Source organism: Phyllostomus discolor, chromosome 2 (assembly GCF_004126475.2).
Source record: "Phyllostomus discolor isolate MPI-MPIP mPhyDis1 chromosome 2, mPhyDis1.pri.v3, whole genome shotgun sequence".
Classification (NCBI taxonomy): domain Eukaryota; kingdom Metazoa; phylum Chordata; class Mammalia; order Chiroptera; family Phyllostomidae; genus Phyllostomus; species Phyllostomus discolor.
The window spans coordinates 143,842,457-143,853,186 of NC_040904.2; the positions used below are offsets into that span (position 1 = coordinate 143,842,457).

At 41.4% G+C, this 10,730-nt stretch overlaps 1 long non-coding RNA gene across 1 annotated transcript; it reads right to left on the reverse strand.

Moving 5' to 3' along the window:
* Nucleotides 1-6,322: 6,322 nt before the first annotated feature.
* LOC118499006 lies at nt 6,323-10,619 on the reverse strand. The gene is made up of 2 exons (XR_004901508.1): nt 10,035-10,619; nt 6,323-6,651 (listed from the first exon to the last, which is right to left on the reverse strand). It is a non-coding gene; the product is annotated as an uncharacterized LOC118499006 (long non-coding RNA).
* Nucleotides 10,620-10,730: the final 111 nt, after the last annotated feature.

The following is a 10,730-nucleotide window of genomic DNA, read 5'->3' on the forward strand; positions in this document are numbered from 1 at the left end:
CAATGTGGTTTCCTAATCTGCTGCTCGCCAGGCAGGACTTTCGTGGTAATATACATTTGTTTGAGTTGTAAAAGTGGCCCTGGGAAAAAAATGTCAGCTGTCGATTTGGGTGATGGAAACAAATAAAAAGACAAAAAAGGAATTGGAGGTGGAGGTGACATTAAAATGGGGTGGGGGCAGTCTTGGCAAGAAAACAGACATTTCAGGATGAATTGTAAAGGTGGTCTCCCAAATTTGGTGGGGACTTGGATATAGGCAGATGAGCTCACAGAAACCCTAAAAGTGATCCATGAACTGTCTTAGTGAGAGACAAAATTTAGTGAGATGAGACATCACACAGGCCATCGCTGACTGAAACGTCATTCAGGAGAAAGCCCAGCCTGGGCAGCATGTCCGTGAAGCCACAGGAGGTGAAGGCACTCAGACAGTAAATAAGGTGTGCTTCTAGATTTTTAAAAAGGAGCTTTTCTTTGCATGTTTATGATGTTAACAAGGAAGGTGTGGCCTTTTCTGACCACATTTCAAGGAACTGGAATATGTTTCATTCTAAGGTAAAGACCTCAAAAAATAAAATATCTGAGAAATAAATTTCATGTCTTAGGATGTGCAGAAAGTGGTCGAGGGGGATATGTGCTGCTGATCACAGGGATTCTTTTACAAGAACCTGAACTCAAGTGCTTTCACACTCTGCTCAGGGATTTTCTTCCACCACTTAACCAATTCCACCAGCATCTACCAAGTGCCAGGTGACATGACAGGGACAGGGGTTTTAGCTGTAAGGAAGCCAGTGCCCTGCCTGCAAGGAGCTCCCGGCAGTGGCCTGATTCATCTCCTATCGTCCCAAGGGTGGGGGCTTGAGAACCACTGCGGGCTGACTGGTCTGTGGCCATGCCCACGTCTCCTAACAAAGTGGCAGCTCCGCTTGAGCAGGCATTTGACCTGTCTTGCTCATCTTTGTATTGTAGAATATATTTTTATTGATTAAGTAAATATTCCTTATAATAAAGTTTGAAAATGACCTAGATATTTAAAAATAGAGGAAAGGCTAAGCAAAGGTTGACACAATGAAATACTAGGCAACAATAAAAGAAACAATTAACATTAACTGCACAAAGGGGCCACTGAAAAAACCACCCCTATTTCTGTGACTTCATCGAGACTCATTACGAACAAGCAGGTGAAATCCACCACAGCCTTGTGCGACCACAGCACAGTAGCTCTCGGACAAGCAACCCCTAGGAAACAGCGGTGATGAAAGCTAAGCCTTAGGCTGGCTTCCCAGAGCCGAGGGGGGGACTCCCCTGGTTATTAAGGCAGTGCATGTTGGGGCTGTCTTTACCTTTTCTATAAATTGTACCAAAACATCTACTTAAATTATTTCTTTCATATCATTCTTTCAAATAAAGTAATTTGGTACCCTCCTGTGCCCCCCTTCCACCCCCTCAAACAGGAGTTAAATAATGTCAACAGGAGAACAAATAAGATAAGATTGTACCAAATTATTAGTTATCTCTAGGTCTGTGCTCCAACTATTTATTCCCTGCGTTTGGAATGGTTTTCCCTGCCTGTATCTGTTAACTTCTTACCTCGTTAAGGCTCAGGTGAAGCACTACCTCCTCCGTGAAGTATCAGGACTTCCACATTCCTCCCCCCTCAGAATTAACCTACTCGAAGGTGCTGGTAATTCTCACCCGTATGGCTCCAGGTTTATCTTTAGTGTTTACAGGAGGACTTCCATCTGCCAGGAGCGGCATGGCTTTGGTGGAGAGCCTCCTCCAAGCCTGGAGAAAGCTGCTCTGCCTGCGTGTGGGCAGGCCAGGATGTTGGAAAGTTCCTGCTCTAAGACGGATGGAAGTTGGTTGTTTCAGCCTGCTTAAGTTCCCATAATAAAACATCACAGACTGGGCGGTTTAAACCACAGAAATTTACTTCTCATAGTTTTGGAGGTTAGGAAGTCCAAAACTACTGTGCGGGCTGCGTCTGCCCCCGGGAGGCTCTCTTCCCGGCTGCAGACAGTGCTCCAGTCTTCCTGCTATGCTCCCTTGCATGAGGGAGAGAGGACGCTCCTCTCTTGGGTGGCGGCTCTCTTCTCAGGAGGGCACTGATCCTATCGTGAGGACCCCACCCTCGTGACCTCATCTAAACCTAATTATCTCCCAAAGGCCCTGTCTCCCAATACCTTCATGTTGGGGGTTAATGCTTCAACATAGGAATTTGAGGGGGGACACAACATTTGATCTGTAACATTAGTAAATAAGCACCTCAGCTCCTTTGCTCCTTGTATGGAGTGACTCTGAGGTTGTATCCACGTCATGTCCCTGTTTTCCTTGGGACTGGACTCCCGTTGCCTGCAGTGATGCCTGGCTTGATAGTGTATCGTATCTTCCTACACCTTCCAGAGAAAACTCCCTGTTCTTACACCCTTGTACCTGCTCCTCATCTGGGCTCCTGTGTTCCTGTTTTATAACGCGTCTCGCATCCTGCTCTTTATTGCAGGGCTGTGGCTCTTTTAAGTAAACTGTAAACTGTTTGAGAACAGACATCTCTTTAAATGCTATATCTCCCAAAGCCTAACAAAGGACCTTGCATATAGCAGGTGCCTTTAAAAGCTAGATTAATTAACTATATTAATCAAATTGAGGTGCTGTAGAAATCTAACGCAACCAGTTCACAGCATTCTCTGGGGCACTAAATAAATCAAATTATTTAGGCAATGTTTTTATAAATCACAATTATTGATTTAGAAATCTCATAAGCTGTTTCAAGGTCAGAATAAGGCTTTAGGTTTAAGCAACAGATCGAATATATTTTAACATTTTTATGATAAAAAAATCAGCACCCACTGAGGGAATGAAAGGAGACAAGTTTTGAATTAAGCCCATATTTCTATGTTAGCATTCAAAGATGCTGATGGTCTAGCCCTCACCTCCCTTTCCAGATTCACCTTTCATTCTATCTGCCACTGCTGTCTGTACAGTTCTATGATCTGCATGCAAATGATTTGTTGTTCAAAGTAATCTTTTCTTGTTAATACAACTACATAATATCACAGATCTCATTTCATAAGAAAAATTATCATTGTTTTAAAATGAGCAATGAGAGACAATGAGGAGAAAAGAAACCAGTCCCTCCAGGTAATAATGTTTCTTCAGACCCCACTTTTGCTTTCCTGTCATTATTACATATATTGCCTGTAAGTTGCTGGTGAAAAATTCTTTCCAATATCTACAATTTGATAACATAATCTGAATTGGAATAATGATTTACATTCCCTTAAAAGTTATTTCCAAGGTCTAATTCTCTCACCTGTACCTTGAAGTTAGATATCTACAAGACACTTATCTCTATGTCATGTAGAATCATAGAAACATAAACAATAAGCATCATACTTTTAAGAAATTATACAGGCAATGCTCATTCATGGTAGAAACATCGGTCAATACAGAGAAACAAAAAGAATATAATTATACTTCTGATCAAAGCAAACTACTAACATTTTAGAGTATATCCTTTTAGACATTTTTGAATAGTATTTCATACACATACACAAAAGCACCCATGGTGTGAATACTTCCCCCCGCCCCAAGCACACTTTTTGTACTCGGCAATGTAACACAGTGTGGCAGACACTGCAAATGGGCTCACTTTACACCCACTTGCTGCTCTGACAGGCTTCCTGTCCTTCGCAGCTAGAAGGCTAAACATTCCTAAGACTTCCTTGCAGCCTGGGTTCTACATGTGACTGCGTTTCCACCAAGCTCTAATGGAAGATACTATACATACCCGGAGGCAGATTTGGAAGGCAAATGAGTAACATGAGGTGATAGCCAGGGTCAGGGACGGCAGACCTCCTGGGAGCTGAAGTAGAAGGTCCTCTCTCAGTTTCAGCATCACACATGTTGAGAGGCGGGCATGGGCAGCGGAGGGGTCCCTTGTACAACTGCCACACTGGGTTGGACACTGACCCTGGCTCCATAGCATCATTTGCTTCCTTGCTTGCCTCAGAGTAAGTACCTGTGAACACCTTCCCATGTCGAAAAAAATACATGACTATAACAACACATAATTTTAGAGCTACACAGAACCTTACTGACCAGCTAGATTTCAGAAAGTTAAGCTCAAAGAAGTTAAAAAACTCACCCGTTTCTTCAGATGGATGGTGGTGGCGCAAGACCACATGGGTGTCTCCTCATCTGCACTTTGTATAAGGAATCTATCCATTGCTGTGCCCCAGTGAAAGATGGGACAAAATGTCGGTGCCCCCAATGCAACTTTGGTGTTTCTGTGTTGCATAATGTGTTCATCCACCATCCAACAGGCTTTCGCCCAAAGAGGATGGTCAGAGTGATGCTTTTTTAATGTATTTGCTTCTTCAGATCTACCTCCATTGTTATTCCCCTACCGCCCCAGCAAAGGCCCCAGCACAGGCCTGCTCCCCTGGTTGAACATGCGGGGGGCTTATTCATGGTGCCAGTTCTTGTGGAAGCCTTCACTCCAGTCAGTTATGGTATGGAAATCCCAGCTGCAAAGGTTTACATTTGGTTTGCCGGACTGAAGACTTTCCTAGGGAGCTAGTAGGCTTTAGGGCCATCAAGCAAAAGTACTTTTTTTGCTCCTCTAGTACGACCGAAAAGAGCCATAGATGAAAGACCCCATGCAATAATGAAAAAGAGTGTAAGGCCTGGATCCAGACTGGATATGAATCCCAGTTCTTCCACCGACTTAGCTTTGTGGCTGCAGGACAAGCTACTCGATTTCTATGAGTCTCGCTTTACTCATCTGTAAAATGGATAAAGAAATGACCTCCCAAGGCTCTTGTTTGAATCAGGAAAAAAGTGTTCCTATAACGTCTGACATGCAAGGAACATTCCATAGTTATTGCTATTAGATTGCAATATAGGCTGTTGGCTGGAAGAACAGCCGATGGTGTGTACTTTGGCCCGTCTCCATTTATAACTACATAGCTGAATTTGCACAGGAGAGTCAGAGCAGCAGGGTAGCCCAGTGCCCTTTCACAGAAGAATCAGATGGTTTTGCAAGTCCGTGTAAACACACATATTTAAGCTCATGTCCAGCCATTAACAGGTAAATGGAGTGTGGTTTGCCGCAGCACTCCAAGTCTCCTATTGGACTGCACATAGGAACAAATAAATCAAAACGTGTGAGTCTTTTCGCACATGACATTATTTAAGAATTAGGAATGGGAATTAGGTATTCCCATAGTCTTTCTGGAACAGTGTAAGTCAATAATGTTTAAAGTAAAATCTAAGTCAGCTGTCCTTATAAATATATAAATATAGAATTTATAGGAGCTATTATTTTTTCTAAAGTACTAACCTTTTTTCTATAGCTCAACACTTTTCTTATGAGGTGAGAGCTTCAGGAAATGACAGTTTTTATTTTCTTTTACAAGAAAAGGTTCATTTTACAAATGAATTTAATTCCATATATGAGGATTACGCAAAAACCCTGACAGGCATATACCATAAATAATTAAGTGCTTGTCAATTACAGCATTGTGCATTGTTCCCAAAATCCTGTTAACCTTCCTTACATCATTTCCTAGAGAAGCATTATATACATAATGTTTTAAGTGGAAATTTTAGGACATTTTTCTCTGGAGCTTTGTTCAACCCAAATGCTAATTTTGAAATCCCCAATTAGAATAATTTTGTACTTAGTCTTTTCCTAAACAGGGGAAATGATCAAAATTGGTTGATAAGCCTTTATTGCAAATTCTAATTTTTTTTTTTGAAATTTGGTTGATAAGTATATTTATTTTTCTATAATCTGTAACAAGAAAAAATTCTATGTAGAAGTTAGAATATATACATTTTATTTTCTTGGCAGTGCCTGGTGTTTCTTATCACCAGTGAGATAATAAAAATTTCACAACATATCCTCTAGTGTGCTCTGTTTTTTTAATTTTAAAAAATATGTTTATTGATTTTAGACAAAGAGGAAGGGAGGGAGAGAGAGAGTGAGAGAAACATCAGTGTGAGAGAGAAACATTTATTGGCTACCTCTCATATATATCCCAAGTGGGGATTGAACTTGCAACCTAGGTATGTGCCCTGACTGGGAATCGAACCTTCAACCTTTGGGTATAAGGATGATAATCCAACCAAATGAGCCACACCAGCCAGTGCTGCCCTGTTTTTCGTTTTAGTTTTTAGGGGGAAGAAATAAGTTTTCTAGTGGTTGTAGCTTTGAGAATTTATTCCCATTTCTAATCAGAACAGTATCTTAAGACAGAATTAACATTTGTGTCAAACTTCAGAAACATAACCTTTCTTAGAAAACTCCATTCTGTTCATGTACCCACAGTCATGTACTTATTTAACATTGCTCCATAACCATGAGGTCAGGTAGGGTAAGGACTGAAAAATGGTAACTGGTTTGGCAATTCGAAGCTCTCTGATAACCACAGCAAGAGGCTTAACCTCATGCTGCGGTCTCCCATGAGGTTGCAGTCAAAGTGTCATCCAGAACTGCAGTCATCTGAAGGCTTAACTAGACTGTAGAATCTCCTGCTAAGCTCCTCTGGTTTTCACTGGCAGAAGGCTTCAACGGTGCTGGGGCCAGAGGCCTGTTTCTCACCATGTGGGCCCTCCATGTGCTACTTGAGTGTCCTTCTGACATGGTGGCTGGCTTCCTCAGAGCAAGTGATCCAAGAAAAGAGAGGGAGACACACATACAGAGAAGTGGATGGGAGGAAAGAGGAGGCAATCATAATCTTTTTTTTGACTTAGTCTTAGAATCATACCCTTTATTTTCTAGAAGGAAGTCACCAAATCTGGCACATGATCAAGGGGAGGGGAACTACAGTCCACCTGATGAAGGGAGGAGTATCAAAGAATCTATGGACATAGTGTTAAACCACCATAGTCAGTTGGGAGTCCTAAGTGCAAATAACAGAAAATCCATCTCAAAACAACAATGGGAATCCATTTGCTTCCAATGAAAAGATCAGCAGGTAGACAAACTTCATGAGAAGTTTGTTCAGAGCTCTGGCTCTGCTTCTCTGTACTCTCTGTGTTGAATTATCCTCAGACTGGCTGCCCACAGCAAGCTACTGTAACAACCCCAGGCCTCATATGTGTACATAGCACCTTCCAAAACAGGTGAGCATAGTTCTGTCTCTGCACCCCAGCAGAGTTCAGTTGCACACTATTGGATGGGCTTAGGTCACATGACACCCTCCTCGCCTCCGCCCTATCCAGGCCTTGGTTGGTTCCAGTGCTCCACCCCTGAACCAAGGTTGTGGAGGTACCTCCCTGACTGAACGTGGATCCAAACAAAAACCTGGGAATGGATACCGTAGAGGCAACCATGAATATCTACTACAAAAGTTTGGAAAGTTTTCATCAGCTTTGTTTTTTAATATGGGGTAGACTGCATTTTTATAATATGAAAGGAAGAAAACAGTAGAAACAAAGAAATTAAAGAGTAAGGGAATATAACTAAAAATGCCAAAGGAATGACGTAAAGCACAGACAGAATGGATATTCTTGGTAAGGAGTTGGAGAACTACCCATTCCCTGGAGATCAGCCACAGCAAGTGCAATTAGAGCAGAGAATATGGATACTGAGAGGCAACATGGAAGGCCGAGGAGATGTTGGCTGGTGGTTGGGGATACGAATGAAAAAGGGAAAAAAGTGAAGTAAGTCATTTAAGGGGTTGAGGTAAGATAGAAGGAATAGACTGTCTTGGAGATTAAAAGTTTTTCATACCAGTAGAGCTAGAAAAACTCTGCTGTAAGAAGAAAGCATACACAGAGGTAGAAAAGCTAGAAAGCTATAATAGAAAAGAAAATGAAAATAAGGCTGTGAAAGAAGACAGCGCTGAAGGGAAACGGTAATCATCAGAGAAAAAAGGTTATGGATAATGCAATTTATAAGGAAGTGGGAGTTTAAAGCAACTTTTTTTAAAGCAACTATGACAAATATCAAGAATAAAATACTCTAGTCTACCTTTCACATTTTAAGTACATATAACTTATTCTTTCCTCTGCAAGAAAATGAATCATAGAGTGTTGGGGTTGAGTATGAATAATTTTTAATTCCCATCACTGATGCTAAATCTTGGCTAAGAAATAAGGTGGAATAAATAGTTGCTTGTTTGTGTTATAAACTGTGTAGATTAGCAAGGTGAGAACTTATTTTTTCTTTATTTAACATATACTGCAAAATTCCTCTCCTCCAAAGACTAGCCGACTTCTAGGAAGGAATCTTTGCCCTAAAATAAAATAAAGTGGCCCTTTGTTTATATTCATACTCAGCTAGTTGAGGGTTTTGTTATGAAAAAGTAGTATTAAATAAAAATATTAAAAATATTTAAAACATTTGAACTTGGAGCACAAGGTCATGAAGAAAGGCAACCTTGATTCACCTTGCCTTAGGTCAGTGACCTTGACAAAGGACTTTGATTTGAAATTGGTTAATGGGTTCCAGAGAATGAAGGAGCTATTATGAGTATAACATTTCTTGTGCATTTTTGGGGAAAAAGAAACATCCTGCTGGACACATTTAACCTTCAATTTTGCCTTTTAAAAGGTTGAAAGAGTCAAACAGACTAGAACCATGTGGAATTGCTAAGGGCTTATTCTTGTTTATGAGGGCAAATTTCTCCTACTCGCTTTTCCCCAAACACACAAGTTACTTTCTTCTGGAAGGCCAAATGTTTTTGGAAAACACTTAATACCTTCTTACAACTAAAACCTTCCGCGGCAACACAAGATTAATAGCAAAACAGTTTCTATGTCTTTCTCAAGGCAGAAAAGAACATCAATATATCCTTGCTTAACATAACAACTGTCATCTACAGAGTATTTACCCTCTGCCAGGTAAATGTTTCCCATTTTACAGACGGCATGATTTAATCCTCTTAGAGTATGTAGTATGATCATTTAACGATAAAGACACGTGTGCAAAGAAGTCAAGTATTAGGACAAGCTCACAGAACTAATAGGTTGCAGAGTTGAATGTAGAAATAATGTCTGTTTGATTACAAAACCCACACTTTTTCTTTTGTACCACTCTAAATAAATGGAAAGAATTTTTTAACATTTACAATTTTGTCAACCGTTTAAAGAAATGTTTAAAGGGAAGTAAAATGCTTTTTAAAATGTTGATACTTAAATACAAATACAGAGTTATTAAAAATCAAATGTACATTATCTCCAGACTTACTGTAAAATACTAACACAAATACGTGTGTGGACAGAAATACTTTCGGGTTAGAAGGAAGCCCAACTTCAGGTGACAGCAGGTGGCTATGCAGTTTAGGGACAAGAAGAGCCTGTCAGAAAGCTACAGGTCAGGTCTTGGAGAACCCAAGGATAGGAGAAAAAGGATAACGGGGTGCTGAGAAGCAGGTTGGCAGTGAAGTTCACAGATACAGTTTCATTCAGTAGAAATGTTACATAAACCTATGCAAGAAAAAATAAGCAATGCAAACAGCAAAGCTAAAGTAGATTTTGAAGGACAGACTTTTCGTGTATCTCAAAAGTCAAGTCACTTTTACATAAACTGATATCATGAAAATACAGATTGCCCATATTTAGAAAAGCTCATGGCAGGCAGGAATTCTTCCAGACTGCTGCCACAGTATCAGGAGATGTCAGTCACCACTGTGTTTTTGCACAGTCCTTGGTAGACAGAGAATAAAGCCACTACTATAATGAATTTAGCCTGGACTGGCCCCCGCATATGAAAAAAAAACCAAACCCCAATATTATGATAAGCCTAGTCTGCATTTTGTCATGCAGATATAGACCAGGGCAGTGGTTCTCAACCAATGCCTTCTGCCCCCTCCCCATCTGGGCATTTGGCACGTCAAAGAGTTTTTGATTGCTACAATGGGGAAGGAGGGGTGCTATTGGCAGCTAGTGGGTGAAGGCATCCTACAAAGCAGGGAACAGGCCCCCACAACAAAGAATTACCCAGCCCAAAGTGTCAATAGCATGGAGGCTGACAAGCTCTGGACCAGAGGAGGCTACCACATTTGTGGCCTGAGGGATAGTTTTACTCACTTTTTTGAGCCCCCCACTCTCCCAAATATCTCTTCTCTGGGATCATAGCTTGTGGCACAGAGGTCATCAGTAGGCCTAGAATGTGAACCAGATATGGAGAGCAACATTTTTACTATTCTTTCCATTTAAAACAGACCATCCTGTAGTACAGTTATTAGGTCTCTTTGATTGTCAGTGGCATCCCTGGACCTTTCTGACACCAACAAACCTAAGCTTAGGTCCTTTGGAGCACCCCCATTTATGGCAGGGTTTAGGTTACTCCCCCACAGCAGCCTGTGTAGCTGTGCCCTCGTGGTGGGAAACGCAAAAACACTTTGGGAATGAGGCGTTTTGGTAACGTCATTTATTTAGTCTAGAGGAGAAATTCTGCTTTTTAAGAACAGGAAGGTTGCGGATTCCCAGAAGCTGGGAATCGAACCAGAGAATATTTGTCCACTGGGGAAGTTAGTCACGTTGTATTTACTTATAAGGATAAGGCTAGGAAGCGGGTGGTGGAAATTCCCGATTTGACCGATATTTTGTCCCTGGAGCCTCCTTGACCTTGGATCCCCTCCCCCTCCCCCGCCCCTTAAGGAGACTGGGCACCCGCGGTATAATGGGTACATCGCAGGACGGCGCGGGCTGGCCTCCAGGCACTGTAAGGAAGTCTCCTCTTCCAGCTCCTAATTACTTCTAGAAATGGTCGGGTCCCGGGTG